The following is a 20,132-nucleotide window of genomic DNA, read 5'->3' as shown; positions in this document are numbered from 1 at the left end:
GACCCTACAGCACTCCCTGGGCTGGGGCTGCCTGGAGCAGCCTGACTACTGGCATCTTGTGGGCGACTCTCACGAGGGGAGTTGTCGTGGTCACCCTCAGTCGCCAAACTCTGAGAGCTAGCCTGGGCATCGGCAGCTTGAGGCCTATGCTGCCCATCCTCACCGCCTTCGTCAAACCCTGTCCTGCCACCTGCGGAGTCCTCACCAGGATCCTGCATGGCGATTCTGACTTTCCACTCAGTGACCCCGGCTCAAGCAACTGCACTGCTCAGGTTCAGCTACGGAAGTGAGGTGGCAGTTACAACCCGCTAACACCCATCACACCACGTGTGTGCCCACCGCGCTTGCGCAAGTAAGTTCTCGCGAGGGTTGGTTCCCAGCTGAGCTACCGCCTGGCTCTTGGTGCCCTACAACTCCTGCTCCCTAACTCGGCTCCTGTCCTAGGTGGCTTGTACTGATGGAACCTTTCAATATATGATTCCCTCAAGTTTCTCCACCATCGAGTGTGGAGAAACCGCCCCCTTGGCACAACAGAAAGCCTGATGCTTCAGGAGCTCACTGCAGCAGCGGTCGTGCATGGTGCTGCAAGAACACCTGTGCCAGCACGTCCAGCCTGTGTCCAGGATAAACGTAGCTGTTGGGACCCTGAGAGATGGTTCCCAAGCTGAGATACTCTACCCAAACTTTCCCCCCTGAATGCAGACCCTTGCACACAGTGATGCCCCATATCTGTCACCAGGCGGGCATCCCTTAATGACACAGATTAGTGAGGCTGAAAGAGAAGGCCCAACATAGCCCTCAATGCTGGCTGAGATCAGAGACAGATCTTCATCGCCTCCCTGTCCTCATTCATGTTCCTAAGGCTGGACCCTGTGCTGGGGATGGGATGGCACGGTGTGGGATTGGCTCAGAGGCTTTTTTGCTTCTCTCCCAGAGCTAGGCGAGGAACAGAGGAAATATCAGCAGGATGATCACAGGAGCATTTGTCCTATGGGCACTCACGGTGTTTTCGAAGACCTGGGAATCATTTGGCACAATGTGAGGCATGGCACTGAGGAACCATCTGCTAGGGCAGTGGCCTTAGGTTGGAGTCCATGGCAGGAAACTGGTGACTGTAGGTGGTTTCCTCATTTACAGTGAAGAAAGACATGGTCTAAGAGTGAATAAAGCATGCTTTGTTCATGCTCTTGAAGGGCAGAGCTGAAATTGGTGCCTAGAAGTGGTGTTTCCTGCCACCTGGTGGTGTTGAGTTGGTGGGGGACTGTATGGCCTCTCAAAGTGGATGATTCAGTGGCCATGCAGGTTGCAGATGAATTCATAGGGACTGCTGAGATCAGAGAGTAAGACAAGACAAGACAAGACCATCCTGGTGGTCTGGACATCCTCAAAGTCCCATGTGACCCGGGTGGTCACAAGAGATAGGAGACCCAGGCTACAGGGACTCATTGGTACCTCATGTCCCCAGCTTGTGTAGTGGTGTCCTGCCTGACTCTGGAGGATACAGTTAGTTCCTTGGGACTCAGAGGACATTTTGAACAGTCCTAGTTGGACTCTCCAGAGGGTGGTTTGGTCCACAGGCTGAGCCGGGGCTGGATGGATTCTACAGGGTCACAGCAAGAGGGTCAGAAGCAGATTGCTTCGTTTATGTGATTCCATACAGTCTGGGGTGGTGGTGGTGGTGGTGGGTGTTCATTGGGGAGCAGAGTTCATGGAGAATGAATGTGAAGGACTCCTAGGGGAACCCATCCAAGAAAATAGTGAGAACCTTCATGGCTGGGGAATTGGTCCATTGGGAGCCAGACACACACTTGAGTTCTGGTTCTTAATTCCTTTGATAATGAACAGTGGTGTGGAAGTGCAAGCTAAATAAACCCTTTCATCCCCAATTTGTTTCTTGGTCATGGTGTTTTTGTTGCAGTAATAGAAATCCTAACTGAAACAGTATTTGTCATTTATGCATGTCTGTGCATCAAATTTATGTATGCCTGGTATATAAGGAGGCCAGAATATGTTGTCAGATTTCCTGGAACTGGAGTTACAGACAACTGACACTGTAAGTCATAGTATAGGTACTGCGAATCAAACTTGGATCCTCTGGAAGAGCAGCCTGTGTTCTTAACTACTGATTTCCTCTCCACTCCCAATTCACTGGTTGTTTTGATAACGTTTAAGTAGAAGAGATGCCTATCTCTTCAGCTCACTGTATTTTTTCTCCTCTAAATGAGTTAACTTCCCTTCAATTTCTATTGACTCACTTCTCTGATGCATGCTTCATAATTGGGGAAAATTTGGTCCTTAAACCTTAAAATGAAAGATAATGATACCTTTTCTGTTGTATCATTCAGTGTGAATATCAACTATAAACAGTTTGTGGTTGAGTAGGCAAGGAAGTTCCAGAAAGTGGGAGTGTTTTTGTAATCCTGTTTTACAATCAGGTCTCTTTCTGTAGATTCCTGGGCAAAGGCCCAAGATATCGAACATATAAATTTTTTTCTGCTGCAAGAAAAGACCCAGATTAATGCCAACAAGATAAGTTAAATCAAAGAATGACAATCATAAGATAGAACTATTCAATTAAAAAATGCTGACAAACGTGAATAATGAAAACCTTTGCTAACATTGCCATGTAGTGGACAATAAAAGGTCAGTGTCATTGTCATATCCCACAATCTCCACCCTTGCTGCCTCAAACACTTGTAGGTGTGTCCTTTCCAGCAAAGTGTTAGGGAGTAAGCAACTTTTCTCTATGCAAAACTTGAAACAAAGTAGGTTTGTAAGAGTTTCTTAGATTATCCTGAGAAATATATACATAATTTATATATTCTTCCAAAATGATGAGTTTCCTCATCATTTTGAAGGGTAACAATACTACAGAATTGTTATCCTTCATGTTATACTACAATAAGACAGAATTTAACTGATTCTAAGAGAACATGGCTTCAGATTGACTCAAAGTTCTACACATTATGCAGATCAGTTACATATGTTAGATCCTAAGTATCCCATGTGACCTGAAGCATTCCTGGATGGTTCTTAGAGATGGAATACTAAGGATCTTATGTGGGGATGTTGTTGTTTATGTGTTAAGTAACTAAAAATTAGTAACATAAAAACCAGTATATTTTTTGCTTATTTCTGCTGGTCCCTGGCCCTCAAATAGGTGGACTAACTCTGTGATACAACAGATAAATAATTTGGTAGCAAAACCTACTCAGATACATTATCATAAGTTAGCTATGGAGGACCACAAGACTCAAGATAAGGTTGTTTCTTTATACAGGGTGTTCCCAAAACTCATCTCCACCCAACCTAAAAGAGGGTACTTCCACCCCTAGACCAGGCAGAGAGGGGCCACCCAGAACCCCCTCTGACAGGCGATCTGAATTCTTGCTTAGGCTGCGAGGCTAAGCACTGCAAGAGAATATAAATAAAAGATAAAAATATCTATCTGGGTTCCCTGAGGGACAAGCCTGACTGCATAGGGGTTGATGTCAAGAGTATCCCCTCTCCAGGAAAAAGACATCAGGACGGGTATGGCCCTCATGCCTCACTGGACAACGACAGGGGGACTGGAGCCATTACAAGGTCCCCTTCAAATACTGGAGGTCATGCCTCTATCCCCGCCTTCTCAAGTTTAGAATTGCCACAGCCCTTCTATACTTAGAGAAGGGAGGAGATCTCAGGGGCAGCCCTGCTTACACACTGTAGGCCTAAAATCATCCATAGGCCTAAAATCAGCAATAGGCCTGTCATACATGTATACTAACACCAAGTCTTGTGTCTCAGTGGAAAAACATTGAAACAGATGGCTATAAGCTAATGTCAACAGGCAGCTTTTGTGGAAATTTATAAGCCTGAGTAGTCATAGACCTTGTAAATAGGTAGCCTTGGCAGACAATACCAACTTAGATAAGGACAAGCGAGTCATAGGCAGAGTCATAGTGACTTGTCCTCTGAACCTTCACCCAGCCGATACCCAGTTCTGAAGATATCTGTATTCCCCCTGAACACCCACACTCCAGTGTCATTCCCTTCCCCACATCCTGCCTTTCTGTGTTTATAACCCCTGTATGAATTAATTACGATTTGAGAAAAAAATTATAAAATTAGATACTTTCTGTAAACTATAGATTAGACATTGTATAGCTGTCAGCCCAAGAACACTTTCTTTTGTATTTCTCAATGCTGTCTCTTTGTAAGTCTTTGCATTTTCTTTTAATTGTTCACATTTTCCAAAAAGCCAATATATTATTCCAATTGAATAGAAATCAAATATTGTTAAAGGTTCAATATATATTTAGATAGTACAATTGATTTATCAAGACAACTGTATCTAATGTAATTTTTAAGATATATAGACCAGCATGCTCTCCATAAAGGAATAAAAACTAAAAAAAAAAAAACAGTATATTATGCTGGATTGGAAATTATTGAGTAGAGGGAAGCTCAATAAAAACCTTATTGCCTTTTTAGGATGTCTTTAGGAGAATGTGTACTAACACTTCTTTAAAGTAAAAATACTTCTCTGGGACAAATTTCTATCAATTTGCTTCTAACACCAGAAGGAAATCACAAACCTTGTCATTAGTACCCAAGACACTTACTGATGTTCAACAATGATGTTCAGTGGGATATTTTGTTTTCAATAACCAAAGGTTTGAGGGAGAAAGAGAGGACAAAAACAGGCCAATGCCTGTTTCTTCCCTGAGGAAAAAAGGAGAAAGGTATGTAGATGTTCCTTCAGCCTTACATGGTGACTTAAAATCTGCTGGCTTCTCTTTCCCAGAAGAAATAGACTCTAGAATAAATGCTGTCTCAAATAAAGGCCACTGGAAGAGAATTGCCCAATATTGGACTGACTTCTAATACTCCTTGCCCTCAGTGTAGTAAAACAGGACATTGGATGGCTTAGTGACACAAGGATCAAAGGACTTCCAGACCAAAGCCCCAGATGTCAACTCTGGAATGAGGAAACCCTTGGTCCAGTTGGCTTTTGAGTCAGCCATAACCACCAATAAGTTAGAGCTTCATGTAAATCTTGAAGTTGCAGGCAAGAGATTAAAATTTCTTATTTTATTAAAAAAATTTAGTCAGAACATATAGTATTAGGTTTTATTAGGGCATTTCCAAACAGAATTTGTTTCTGTTGGATTCTGTTTTCTTATTCCCCTGAATCCCCTTGTATCCTTCCATCTGTGCCCCCCCCACACAAGACTCCTTTTTTCTTTCTTTCACTTCTCATGTACCCTATTACCTCTTCCTTCCTCAATATCTTTTTTGTCCTAAGTGGTCTCCTTACTAATTTCATAGCCTATACCCAAATTTTATATACCCATCCCCAATTCATATACATACATACAGAAATCATTTAACAGGATCCACATATAAGAAAGAACGTACATTTTCATTGAAATCTGGTTTACCTTGCTTGATTTAATACTTTCCAGATGCATCCATTTTTCTGCAGATTAAGTTTTGATAACATGGCCTCTAATCTTTTATTTCAGGCAATTAGCTTCTGACTCTTGAAGAGGTAGGGCTATCACCCTCTTATCAACCTTTCCTGAAGGCAAAAACAGTGAATTAGCATTTTTAGACGCTCCCCCCATTATTTACTGAGTATGGGCTATAAATATGTAAGATGGAACAGACAGAGTCACCTAGATTAAAGGACTCATACCTTTCCTTCTTTTTACTCTATATTATGTTAAATTCAATTCCTTCTGTTATAAAATGTTTTAGGATCCTAAATATGAAAGATACCTTCTCCCCATATCAGCTCCTGAAAGATACCTTCTCCTCATTCCTGCTCCTAAATCTCAATTTCTCTTTTGGCTTTAAATAGACTGATGGACAGGATTGGAATAAAAAACTAATTTGGACTTGATGTGCCTGGTTGGGGTGATACCTAGAGGGCCCCCCCCATTCTCAGAGGAGAAAAAAGGGAATGGTGAAGCAACTGTGGGATAGAGACTGGAGAGAGGGGGAACAGATATTGGAATGTAAAGTGAATAAATAAATTAACAAAAAATCAAAATGACAAAAACAAACAAACAAAAACTAACTTCCATGAGGCTCTATAGACAGCCTCCATATTTTTAGTCAGGTCCTTATCAAGGGACATAAATGACTTAAACTGTGATGGTTATACAATTTTAGATAGTAATCTTACAAATATGTGATGATCTCTTTTTTGCTCTCCCTTCTTAAAAAGAAGCCATCAAATTTCCTAATATAAACTTTAAATTTACTTAGTTGACAGAGGATATCTAATTTCTAAGCCCCCAATCCATTTATTATTACAAAAGACATTATATCTAGGATTCATTTTGATTCTGAAGCATAGGCTTTGTGGGGTGGGGTATTGTAGGAAGAACCACCCAGGCCCTTCCAAACCCTAGCACTAGAAAACAGCTTAGAATTTTTTTAGAAATTAGTGATTTATTTATTTTTATTTTTGTGTACACTGGTGTTCTGCCTACATGTATGTCTGAGTAAGGGTGTCAGATCCCTGGAACAGTTATGAGCTGCCATGTGGATGCTGGTGATTGAACACTGGTCCTTTGGAAGAGTAGCCAATGCTCTTAACTGCTGAGCCATCTCTCTAGCCTCTATTTTTTAAACTAATACTCTACTGTTGGTTTTTGGATTTCTGAGTACAAATTCATGGCCAAGACTCTGTATGAATACTTAAATGGACATAATAACTGAACTTCCCATATCTTATGAAGAAAAAAAGCAAGAGACTTTTAATTACCCAAAGCTGAGACTCCAGCTTTAAGGTTGTCACATGACAGTCTTTTAAAAGAAAGTAGCATGTATATGGGTATTTTTCCTGCATGTATATCTGTATGCCACCTATGTGCTTGGTACCTGCAGAGGCTGAAAGAGGGCATAGGATCCCCTGGAACTGGAGTTAACAAAAGGTTGTGAGATAACATGTGGGTGCTGAGAATCTAACCCAGGTCCTCTGCAAGGGCAGCCAATGCTCTTAACTACTGAGACATCTCTTCAGCTCCCTTTTAAAATTTGTGATTCTGAATGCCATGGTGTGGCCTTGGTAGTCCTTACCAAAGCCTCAAGTCAAATCCATTTATTAAAATAGCCTGATTTAGAAGCTCAATGGTCACCAAGATGTGTGAAGATAATAGCTGACTCTATTATCTTACTAGAAGAATCTCTAAAACCACTTTGGGCTCTTATTTGCATATTTCATACCAAATAATATCCCTGTCAAAATCTGAATGGTATGCACTAACTATTCCCAGTTTGTTTTCTCTGCTTTGTGCTTACAGTTCAACATGTGACCTCTCAGCTCATTGTTTCACCACCTTGTCTGTTGCCATGTGATGATGATGAATTTTTATCCCTGTGGAAGCATAAGCCTAAGCAATCCCTTCCTTCTGTAAATTGCCTTGGTCATGGTGCTTTATTATAACAATAGAAAAATAGTAATACAACATCCTCTGCTTTTCCCAATCTATTTAATGGAAAATCATTAAGGAATTTCATGAGCCTGGTCATCACAGCTGATGCTGAACATAGCAAATTTGTAAACATGTTTGATGGCAAAGGTATCTATAAAACCTGTGACGGCTTTTAGTATGCTTAGGTATGGACCTTGAATTCCTGATCTCTCCAATATTTTTAACATGAAGGGGTGTTGTATTTTGTCAAAGGCTTTTTCAGCATCTAATGATATTATCATATGGGTTTTGTCTGAGTTTGTTTATATAGAGGATTACATTGATGGATTTCCATATATTGAACCATCCCTGCATCCCTGGGATGAAGCCTACTTGACTGTGGTGAATGATCATTTTAATGTGTTCTTGGATTTGGTTTGTGAGAATTTTATTGAGTATTTTGTATCAATATTCATGAGAGAAATTGATCTGAAGTTCTCTTTCTTTGTTGGGTCTTTGTGTGGTTTAGGTATCAGCCTAACTGTGGCTTCACAGAACGAATTCGGTAGTGTTCTCTCTGTTTCTGTTTTGTGAAATAGTTTGAGAAGTATTAGTATAAGGTCTTCTTTGAAGGGCTGATAGAATTCTCCACTAAAACCATCTGGTCCTGGGGATTTTTTAGTTGGGAGAATTTGGGGCTTTTATTTGTTTGTTTTGTTTTTTGTTTTGGGTTTTTTTTTTCATTTTTATTTTTTAATTGGATATTTTATTGATTTACATTTCAGATGTTATCCCCTTTCCCCATCCCCCCCCAGAAACCCCTTATCCCATCCCCCCTCCTGTTACTATGAGAGTGTGCCCCCACACACCCACCCACTCCCACCTCCCCACCCTCGAATTCCCCCACGCTGAGGCATCTAGCCTTCACTGGACCAAGGACCTCCTCTCCCACCAATGCTTGACACTGTCATTCTCCACTACATATACAGCTGGAGCCATGGATCCCTCCCTAAGTGCTCCCAGGCTGACAGTTTAGACCCTGGGAGCTCTGGTTTGTTGGTATTGTAGCTCTTCCAATGGGGCCTCAAGCCCCTTCAGCTCCTTCAATCTTCTACCTCCTCCGTTGGGGACCCTGTGATCAGTTCAATGGTTAGCTGAGAGCATCTGCCTCTTGCAGACCTCTCAGGAGACAGGTATATAAGGCTCCTGTCAGCATGTACTTCCTAGCATTCATAACAGTGCCTGTGTTTAGTGACTGCACATGGGATGGATCCTCATGTGGGGCAGTCTCTGGATGGCCCCTTCTTCAGTTTCTGTCCCACACTTTGTCTCCATACTTGCTCCTGTGAGTATTTTTGTTACTCCTAAGAAGGACTGAAGCGCCTACACTTTGGTCTTCCTTTTAATGATTGCTTCTGTTTCTTTAGGGGTTATGGGACTGTTTGGATGGTTTATTTGATCCTAATTTAACTGATATCTGGTATCTTCATAGAAAAATCCTCCATTTCATCTACATTTTCCAGTTTTGTTGAGTATAGGCTTTTATAGTAGGATCTGATGAGGCTACTCACACATCTCAAAATTCTTAACCCAGAAATGTTCCTGTCCAAAGGAAAGACGGGGACAAAAAGTGGAACAGAGACTGAAGGAAAGGCCATCCAAAGACTCCCCCACCTAGGGATCCATCCCATCTGCAGACACCAACTCCCCACACTATTGCTGATGCCAAGAAGTGCTTGGTGAAAGGAGCCTGGTATGGCTGTTCCCTGAAAAGTTCTACCAGCACCTGACCAATACAGATTCAGATACTCACAGCCAATCATTGGACTGAGCCCAGGAACCCCAATGGAAGTACTAGAGGAAGGACTGGAGTTGCTGAAGGGGATTGCAACTCTGCCAGGAGCTATACCTGGCTTGGTGGGAGGAGAAGGTGATCTTCTTTCTTCTCCTCCGATCGGTCGGTTCTTCTTGAGGCAGCCAAGGGGGATAGGAATTGGAAGAGCATCAGCGAGAGGTAAGACTTGGTCTTACGAGATTTGGGGTAATATCTTATGAGATATTTAGGGTTGCTGTTTAATAAAATCTTTCTTGTCTACATTACTAAAATTTACTTACTAGTCTACTGTAGCTGAACTGCAATCTGTTTGATCCTCTGAGGCCAGAAACTGCAGTTTCTGGCACTTAACACCTCAGCCCAGGGACAGCAGAGAATTAGGCAAATATCCTTAGTACTCTCTCTGCAGGCACTGCCAGGCTCTAACTTAGGTCTGTTGGTTTGAGGTCACACGAAGAAAAGACACTTAAAGAAGTTATTATAGTTTATTGCTAAGTGTAAGTTATCTAAGGGGAAAAGTGGGAAGGTTCTAAGTGGGGAAAAGGAAAAAATTCTAACAAAGGAAAAATTCTAAGTAGAGAGATTCTAAGCAGGGGGGAGAGGAGAGAGAGAGGGAGAGGGAGAGGGAGAGGGAGAGGGGGAGAGGGAGGGAGGGAGGGAGGGAGGGAGGGAGGGAGGGAGGAGAAGTGACAGAGAGAAAGTGTGGGAGAGAGAGAGAAAGAAGTGAAGTGACCGCTAACGAACGTCCCTTTGTCTTATACATCATTCGTAGTACCTGATCACATGTTACAAAGTTCATCACAAGTTCACACCAAAATTCAAATCATAAATTGAAACAGAAGTTTACAACAGAGAATGTTTACATGCATATTCATTAGGAGTAATTATCTGGCTAAACATCCATCACCTGTCTAGCTCCACAGGTTCACTGAAGGTTTAAAACTATAAGAAATTAGTGAAGTTTTGTATAGATAAACCCAGGCAATATTTTCTCTTCTGTCCTAGAACCTATAATAAATTGTGAGTTCCCTTTTAGTGACCCTTGGTTAATTGTTTTACAACCACCTGAGAATGTGCTCTGAGCAGGAGAGAGTCTGGTTACTATCTAAGTGCTGTTAACTGATGACACTTGGGAGACTGGCAGAGTTCTCATAGCAGTTTTGACTATCAGAAAGGGACTTAATAGCAGTCCCACTATAAAAGAGCTTAATAATCATTGATGTAATTTTAGGAATTCTTATAGGATCATCATTAAGACTTAAGAAGTCGTCTATTTGTTTATATAGCATCACTACAAGACAGTACATCTTCGTGGGTCTGTAGAGATCTGCTCCAAAGGGGAGTGCTATTGCTTAGTGATTGTTATATATGTTTAATAATAATAGGAAAAGCATATTAAGAGCAGGATCTTTCCTAAAATATGCCCAACATAGCCTTGCTGAATGTGGCACACTTGTCGCAGATAATAATCCGAGGCAAGCATTTCAGGATGATCAACTGCTTATTATTAGCTTGTCCTATTATGGCTTCTGACACAACCCCATACGAAGAACAATATCAACTAACTGGACCATACAGAGCTCCCAGGGACTAAACCACCAACCAAAGAGTATAGATGGAGGGACCCATGGCTCCAGATACATATGTAACAGAGGAAGGCCTTGTCTGCTATCAGTGGGAGGGGAAGTCCTTGGTCCTGTGGAGGCTTGATGCTGAAGTGTACGGGGATGCTAGAGTGGTGAGGCAGGAGGGAGTGAGTGGGTGGAGGAGCACCCTCATAGAGGCAAAGGGGAGGGTGGAAGGGGATGGAATGGGAAATTTGTGGAGGGATAACCTGGGAGGGGGATATCATTTGAAATGTAAACAAAATTATTAATAATTTAAAAAAATTTTAAAGTGATGGGTATTCTTGGTTGTCAACTTAACTACATCTGGAATTAACTAACTCCAAAATGGAGGGGCACACATGTGAGGGCTTTTTGCTTAATATAAAGAGGGAAGATCCACCTCTAATCTGGGTATTTGAGGTGGAAATGATACACCTTTAAACCAGATCTTTTGAGGTGGGAAGGCACACCTCTAATCTGGGGTATGTCTTCTGCTCAAAGCCTATATAAAGACATGAAGGAAGCTTTTGCCTGTTGCCTGCTTGCCCTCACTTTTCTACTAAGTCCATCTTTTCACTGGTATTAGAGCCTACTTCTAGAATTCCAGTGTATACTAAAGACCAGCTGAGATACTAGCCTCATGAACTGAACAACTACTGGATTCTTGAACTTTCCATTGGTAAACAAACATTGTTGGATTAGCTTGGACCACAGTCTATAAATAATTCTACCAAATTATACACATATGGGGTTGGAGAGATAGTTCAGCAGTTAAGAACACTGACAGAGGTCCTGAGTTCAATTCCCAGCAACCACATGGTGGCTCATAACCTTCTGTAATGGAATCCGATGCCCTCTTCTGGTGTGTCTGAAGACAGCTACAGTGTTCTCATATAAATTAAATAAATCTTTAAAAAACATTACACACACACACACACACACTCATCTTATAAGTTCTGTTACACTAGAGAACCCTGACTAATACAAGATCATTGGTCAAATTCTCTGTGTTTCTGTTTTTTGTGCTACTAATCATCCTTGGGGATCTGAACCTCCTTATTAGTTCCAGCTCAGTAGCATGAGCAATACTCAAACAAAGATTAACACATAGAACTTACATAATTGCCTCTTTGTCAAAAATGCAAACTATTGATAGTTCTTTCAAGGGATGGGTAGGAACCTTCCAAACTGCATTTGAAAAGTCCACTGAAGTACTCAAACCCCTCCTCCAGGATATTGTTCCCCCATTTGGTTTCCTGAGATTTCTTTGAAATGATAATGACTCCTCCCTTATTTTCTAGATTATTTGGGGAATTAGACACACTCTTCATTCCCCTTGGAGACCTTAGTTGCTTGGGAAAGTGAAACATATAATCCTAAGGGTGTCCATTTAAAAAGCTTCGGCAGTGACTAGAGAGGTGGTCAGAGGTTAAGAGCACTGGCTGCTTTCCCAGAGAACTCGGTTGGATTCCCAGAACCTATATGTCAGTTCACAACTATAACACCAATCCTAGGGAATCCAGTGCCCTATTTTGGCCTTTTTCAGGCACTAGGAATGAACGTGGTACACAAACATACATGGAGACAAAACAACCATATATATTAAATAAATAAAAATTTGAAAAAGCTTTGAAAAGAGATCCATCTTATTTGGAAGTCAACATTACCAATAGCTTCTTTTGATTCCATATGGGCCCTCGATCCCTTATAAGCACCCCTATATTCAGAACTGTTTCTAGATGATGAAGCTCTGTCTTTAAGCCACATTGCCAATAGCCTCAATGAATTCCAACAGACTATCAAAGAATACGGTTTACAGAGACTGCATAATATATTTTAAAAAGGAAAGTGGACATATAATTTCAACACCAGTAGAGGAATGACTACTATTTGATAAGGTACTGGGAGGTGGGAGCACTTTTTAAACTATTCAAGTACTGGTAGGCTCATACCAAGAGAGGCTCCATGAGTAGCTGGACAACACAAACTAGACTTGATAGGGAAAGAAGGAAAAAAGTAAGTAATCTCAGAGTTGGGTGAGAAGAGATAGGAGCATGGAGACAGTAGTAAGGGGGAATCTGGGAGAGTATGCTCAAAATACATTTTATGATTTTCTTAAAGAAATAATACAATTATTGCAAAAAATCAGATAAATCTTGAATTTAACCAGGATAATAAGTGCTAATTAAAAAGCATAGGAAAGACAAGGCCAACAGCTAACTCCTCTTTGGAAAGGCCTGTTTTTTTGTAGTTACATCTTCCCCTATAGCTATCAAACTCCACGAATCTTAACTTGGATTTATCTCTTCTGAGTTGAGGCACACTTTGAAAGAAAACTCCCCAAAATACTCACATGAGTTCTTGGGACAGTGCCCTGCCCTCATTAAAAAGTCCCATCTTTGGTTCTGGCTGTTAATTTCTGCCTTCCTATGGTACATAGGAAGTTTACCATCCAGGTAAAAACTCATTTCTTATATGGGTCTAGATTATGCCCAAAAAAGTACACAAAATAATTGTTGGATCTATGAACCCTATTATTTATAGTACTTCTTGACTTCAATGGTGGATATCCACTCTTCCAAGGGATGATTAGAATCAATCACAACAGTGCATTAGGAGGTTTACTTCTGTTTCAAATGTAGTTGATGAATAGAATGTTTTCCAATGACCTATTAATATAGCTGAGTATCAAAAGGAACCCAGAAGACTGGTGAAATGGCTCAGCAGTTAAGAGTACTGACTGCTTTTCCAGAGGTCCTGAGTTTGACTCCTAGTAACCACATGGTGGCTCACAACCATCTGTAATGGGTCCTGATGCCCTCTTCTGGTGTGTCTGAAGACAGCTACAGTGTTTTCATATACATAAAATAAAAAAAAAGTTTTTTTTAAAAAAAGGAACCCAGAAAGAACTTTTCAAAGGAAACCATGATGGCTAAACAAAACTAAATCAACCAACGAACCAACCGAACAACGACAAAACCCTCCATCTTATGCTAGGCATCTATCTTGGTACCCACTAGTCTCTGATTCCAGTGCCTGCAACATAAGTTTCCAGTAACCCTGACTCAGTGACTCCCCACCAATCCAGAAATGTACAGACATGACCATCTACTTGTCATATTGTGATTAACTAACTGCTTTTTGGCTTCTTTAACCTGCTTATGAAAACATTCAGGTTGCCTTGACTACCTAATCTTGGCAGAGTAAAATAGCTCTTAGCTTGCTTGCATAAATACTCTAGTGGTTTTTGTCTTTTAAAATACTTTACTCACCCTTCTCCTCATGGCAATCTCAACTTTGTCTCAGAGATTGTTTCCTTGCTAGCAGTAATCAATAAATCCCTTAATTATAATTATAATCTATGATCTTTTTCCTGGGATCAGTGCCAGGAACCATCAAGGAGAAGCTAAAAACTAGCAGATGATCTTCCTGAGATCGTTCTGCCATGAAATGTAAAGCTATGACAGGTTTTCTCCTTTAGACAAGGCTGAGGAGATTACATTTTAGGAAAGACTTCTTCTATTAAAATGATTTTCCTGTTATTGTTAAGTATGTATAACAATAACTAGATATTAGCCCACCCTTTTGAGCAGATTTCTGCAGAACAATGAAGATGTTAGTGATGCTATATAGACATATAGATGACTTCTTCTTAATTCTTAATGATGATTCTATAAGAATTCCTAAAATTTTATTAGTAATTATTAAGCTCTTTTATAATAGAACTGCTATTAAGTCCTTTCTGGTGTCAAAACTGCAATAAGAATTATGCCAGTCTTCAAGTGTCATCAGTTAATTGCTTCTGAGATAGAAAGCAGGCATTTACAACTTAGAGCACACTCCAAGAGGTTGTAAAACCATTGACCAAAAGTCATAAAAAGGGAAGTAATGATTTATTATAGGTGCAATGACAGAAGATAAAATATTGACTGAGTTTATCTATATAAAATTTCAATGATAACTTACTTATGGTCTTTACCTCTCCATGAACCTGTAGAGGTAGTGACAGATAATGAATGTTAGCCAGATAATTAATCTTAGTTAATATGCATGTAAACATTCTCTCTGATCATGCATGTCCTTTTGGTTCAGGGTTACTTCACGCAGGATATTTTCTAGTTCCATCCATTTGCCTGCAACATTCATGATGTCTTCGTTTTTAATAGTTGAATATTATTCCATTGTGTAAATGAATCACATTTTCTGTATCCGTTCTTCATTTGAGGGGCATCTGGTTTGTTTCCAGCTTTTGACTATTACAAATAAGGCTGCTATGGACATGGTGGAGCACACATCCTTGTAGTATGGTAGAGTATCTTTTGGTTATATGTTCAAGAGTGGTATATCTGGGTCCTCAGGGATTACTACATCCAATTGTCTGAGGAACAGCCAGATTGATTTCCAGAGTGGTTGCACCAGTTTGCAATCCCACCAGCAATAGAAGAGTGTTTCTCTTTCTTTACAACCTCACCAACACTGTACTGTCACCTGAGGTTTTTTGTTTGTTTGTTTGATTGTTTTGTTTCATTTTTTGTTTTGTTTTTGTTTTTTGTCTTTGTTTTTGTTTTACAGTCCAGTTATTATCCCCCTCCTGGTCCACTCTCTGACTGTTCCTCACCCCATACTTCCTCCCCTGTCTCCAAGAGGATGTCCCCACCCCACCAGACCTCCCCACTCCCTGAGGCCTAAAGTCTCTTGAGGGTTAGGTGCATCTTCTCTCACTGATGCCAGACCAGGCAGGCCTCTGCTGTATATGTGTTGAGGGCCACCTATCAGCTGATGTATGTTGCCTGGTTGGTGTTCCAGTGTCTGAGGGATCTCGGAGGTCCAGATCAGTTAAGACTGCTGGTCTTCCGATAGGGTTGCCCTCCTCCTCAGCTTCTTTTATCTTTTCCCTAATTCAACCACAGGGATCCCCGGCTTCTGTACATTGGTTGGGTGTAAGTATCTGCATCTGACTCTCTTGGCTGCTTATTGGGCTTCTTGGAGGGCAGCCATGCTAGGCTCCTATCTGTAAGCACACCATAGCATCAGGAGCCTAGCATGACTGTCCTCTGAGAGACCCAACCACCAGCTGGTTGAGACAGATGCATTTACTTACCCATAACCATTGGACTGAAGTTGGGGACCCCTATGGAGGAATTAGGGGAAGGATCGAAGAAGCTGAAGGGGAGAGCAACCCCATAGGAAGACCAGCAGTCTCAACAAACCCAGACCTGTGGGAGCTCCCAGAGACTGAGGAACCAACCAGACAACATACATAGGCTGGTCTGAGGCTCATTCCTGCCCCAAAGATATATAGCAGAGTACTGCCTGATCTGGTCTCAGGGGGAAATGGTCTTAGTTCTATAGACACTTGAGGCCCCAAGGAAGGGGGATGCCTGTTGGGGGAGAGAAGGCAAGCACCCTCTCAGAGACAAGGAGGAGGAGGAATGGGATGAGAAATTGTGGGACGGGGTGGGGGGAGCAACAGCCAGAATGTAAATAAATGAAGTAATTAAAAAACATTCTCTTTTGTAAATTTCTTATTCAATTTATGATTTAAATTTATGTGTAAATTTGTGGTGAACTTTTTACCATGTGATCATGTATTCTTAAAGATGTATAAGTGCTCAGGAAATAAGAGGAAGAACCTTTTAGAGAAGAACTTTCTTAGAAAACTTTTAGGAGAACTTTTTAGAGAGAACTTAGAAATAAAGGCTAAAATCACTTTTCAAAGTGTCCCTTTTTCTTCCTGTGACTTTAACTAACAAGCTTCACCTAGCAACTGATGGAAACAGATGCAAAGACTCACAGCCAAACTTTAGGTGAAGCTTGGGGAATCCTGCAGAAGGTGGGGAGGAACAATTGTGGGAGCCAGAGAGGTCAAGGACACCACAAGAACATAGCTCACAGAATCAACTCAACTGGGCCTCCAGAGGTCCCCAGAGACTGAACTGACAATCAGGGAACCTGCATGGGCCTGACCTAGGCCCTCTGCATGTATGCTATGCTTGTGTAGCTTGGTCTTCTTGTGGAATTCCTAATAGTGGAAGTGGGGGTTTCTGACATGTTTACCTGCTTTGGGGACCCTTGTCCTCCTACTGAGTGAGTTCCCTTGTCTGGCCTCAACATGACGGGAAATGCCTAGTCTTATTGCAACTTGATATGCTAGTACTGCTGATATCCATGGGAGGCCTGCTCTTTTCTGAAGAGAAATGGAGGAGGAGAAGATGGGAGAAGGGAGGAAGGACTTAGAGGAGAGGAGGAAGAGGAATCTGCGGTTGAGATGTAATATATGATAGAAAAATGAATTTAAAGAGAAAAGGTGGACAGCACCCAAGGGGGAACACTCAAGGTTGATCATTGCTCTCCACAAACATCGCATATGCATACACCTAAGCACACACAAACCACTAAAGTCTTTCTTCCACCAGAATTATTTGCTACTGAGTAGGTCATGAGGTCCAAGGAGTATGATGGGGAGTCCTTAATGGCACCAGTGGGACTACAGTACTCACCCTTGGCTCTGGTTATCCCCAGGCTGGATTGGTAGATATCCTCCAGGATTTCTTTAGATACAGGGTGACAGATAAAATCTCTAGATCTTGAAATGTTTTCTATTGGTGTAAGCACCTAGCTTCCACTTTCATTCTATATATAGGTTTATATTATGCCATTTGACATATTGAAACTCTTACTAAACTACTCAAAAGGTTTTAACTTACACAACCTAAGGAATTTCTCTTAATTCTGAAGTTCAAGTAATAAGAAAATCATAATTACACAAAATTAAATGTTATGAGATATCTTCTGATGTGTGTGTATTTTTGGCACTCTCAGTAATGTCTAATCTACTTTATAAAGACTACAAAATCACATGCAAAACATGTCAGATATCACTACCTCCTTTGGCAAATAACTTTGAAATTGGATCTCTGAATTGTTGTGGTGGACATGGGTTATATATATTATAATCATGGTTATGATTCCATTAGTCTTTGGACCTTATGTGTTTAACTATTACCTTAATTTTATCTCCTCTCATTTACAGTCAGTTCATCCTCAGATGGCCCTGTGGAATGTACTAACTCCATGTACTTAGATCTTCTTCCTCAAAGAGCCAGAACAAGATCCTGTGACATTTGGACTATGTCACAGGAATTCCTGAGCTGCACTTTTAAAATGGTATAAACACAAGGCCTGAAAGTCAGCAAGAATGGAGCTCCTATCATTATATCCAGAAGTAATTGATTGGCTTGGTACTAATCTCCTAAATGATTTTTGAATTTCAGCTTCTGAGGGATGAGTTGTTAGGGAGCTAGTTAGATATTAGCAAGCTTAGAAGACAGCTGGGACGGACCTTTTTCTCATAATCATAAGCTTACAAAACCAAGGATTGGAATGCTAGTATTTAAATTACTTATCATAAAAAATGTGACTTGAGCCCTTTGGTTGCCTTTGGAAGATGATGTGATATCCTTAATTACCTAGAAGGCTTTTAATGGCTCTTCTGGCTAGTTTTATGTCAACTTGACACAAGGTTAAATCATCTGAGAGGAGGGAACCTCATTAAGAAAATGTTTCCATAAGACTGGACTATAGGTAAGCCTATAGGATGTTTTATTGAATTATTGATGTAGAAGGACTCAACCCATTGTGGTTGGTGTCATCCCTGGTATGATAGTCCTGGGTTATATAAGGTTGAGCAAGCTATGAGGAGCAAGCCAGTAAGAAGCTCTCTTCCATGGCCTCTGCATCAGTTCCTGCTCTGTTTGAGTTCCTGTCCTGACTTCCTTCAATGATGAACAGTGATGTGAAGTGTAAGCAAAATGCTTTTGGTCATGATATTTCATCAAAGCAATAGTAAGCCTAACTAAGACAATGGTTAACTATTTAAACATGCTTAACATTTTAAACCTTTTAATATTGCAGCACTTTTGGGGACACCATACCATGACAGGGACTGCCAGCAGTAGGTTAGGATGGAGACATCTCAGAAGCCTACAGCAGCTCCTTGTAGAAAAGGATGATGTCTGGGACCCTGAGAAGCAAGAGACACATCTCTCCAGGGGACCCACTATCTGTAATAAGAGACTGCCTGAAGTAGGCCGGGATGGAGACATCTCAGTAGCCCATGGCAGATCTTTGTAAAAAAAAAAAAAAGTTGTTCCCATTTCTCCTAGCCTTAGCCCTGGAGAACAGCTGTATAGGTTTCATTTGTGCGTGACTGTTTTTCAGTTGACCTTGGTGTGCATAATTATTTTATTATATTTGATTTTCTTACTTCATTTTCCTTCTGCTCTGGTGAATTCTGTGAAACTAGATGTTCCGTGATGTAATGGTTCTTTAACAATTAAAAATTGAGGCATAGGGGCACAGCACAGTCCTAATGGCCCAGGTGCATGCTGTGTGCTCTCATCTTGGAAACAATGCAATAACTGCATTCCAGATTAATGCTTGACTTGCAAAGAAAGTTTGAAGAAAAATGAATTAGATGGTCTGGAGAGATGGCTCAGAAGTTAAGAGCACTGACTGCTCTACCAGAGGTCCCAAGTTCAATTCCCAGCAACCACACGGAGGCTCACAACCATCTGTAATTGGATCTGATGCCTTCTTCTGATGTGTCTGAATACTACAGTGTACTCATATAAATAAAATAAATTTAAACAAAGAAAATGAATTAGAGCCAACATCAGGACTCCGAGAAAGAAAAAAAAACTATTAAAGTTTTGAAATAAGTTTTGCACATCATTTAAGAATGGTTTCTGGATAAGCAAGTATAGAATACATAAAGTCATATACTAGTAGAACTAAGTCAAAACACTGGGACTCTTAGGAGAGTCATTGTGTGCAATGTACAGAAGTAGAAAGCTAGTGGAACTATTGAGTTGGGTTAATTTGATTCTTTCTGGCCACTGCCTGGCAGCTTTGCCCATGTTATTTATCCTTAGAGCTTCACAGGAAAATGCAAGTAGCTGACCTCGGAACTCTGAGCCCTTTAGTGTAATACGTTAAAAGTGAAAGTTTAAATAATGATAAGTTTGCAATTATTATTATTTTGGCCATAGGCCTGGGAATAGGGGAAGCTTGAAGCTTTGGGGAATAATTGTAATTCTTGATTCTTTGTGGGATGTTATTCTTTTGAATTTGATTTGGCAATGATTATGTAATGTCTTTTTTCTACCTGCTTCTGAAGTATCAGTAAGAGACTGGGGCAGAGAAAGGCTAGAGAGCATGATAAGAGCATGAGAAGAGCATGTGAAGAGTGAGTGAAGAGAGGATGTGAAGAGTGAGTGAAGAGAG

The 20,132-nt window shown here is 40.9% G+C and overlaps 1 protein-coding gene across 4 annotated transcripts in view; it reads right to left on the bottom strand.

Moving 5' to 3' along the window:
* Window positions 1-56: 56 nt before the first annotated feature.
* The window catches only part of Gab3 (GRB2 associated binding protein 3), a 127,481-nt gene continuing 107,405 nt past the window's right edge, over window positions 57-20,132 (bottom strand). Inside the window, exons 11-13 of one of the 4 annotated variants that reach the window (XR_003713728.1) lie at window positions 5,424-5,563; window positions 4,605-4,704; window positions 57-1,017 (exon numbers count right to left, since the gene is read on the bottom strand). The gene's annotated coding sequence lies outside the window, so the exon portion shown is untranslated. The remainder of the gene's footprint in view (window positions 1,018-4,604; window positions 4,705-5,423; window positions 5,564-20,132) is intronic. The other 3 variants (XR_003713725.1, XR_003713726.1, XR_003713727.1) reach the window with 3 other exon arrangements.

Source organism: Grammomys surdaster, unplaced genomic scaffold (assembly GCF_004785775.1).
Source record: "Grammomys surdaster isolate TR1022 unplaced genomic scaffold, NIH_TR_1.0 125178, whole genome shotgun sequence".
Taxonomy (NCBI): Eukaryota; Metazoa; Chordata; class Mammalia; order Rodentia; family Muridae; genus Grammomys; species Grammomys surdaster.
Note: the sequence above shows the minus strand (reverse complement) of the source record. Positions and strands in the feature narration are given on the sequence as shown.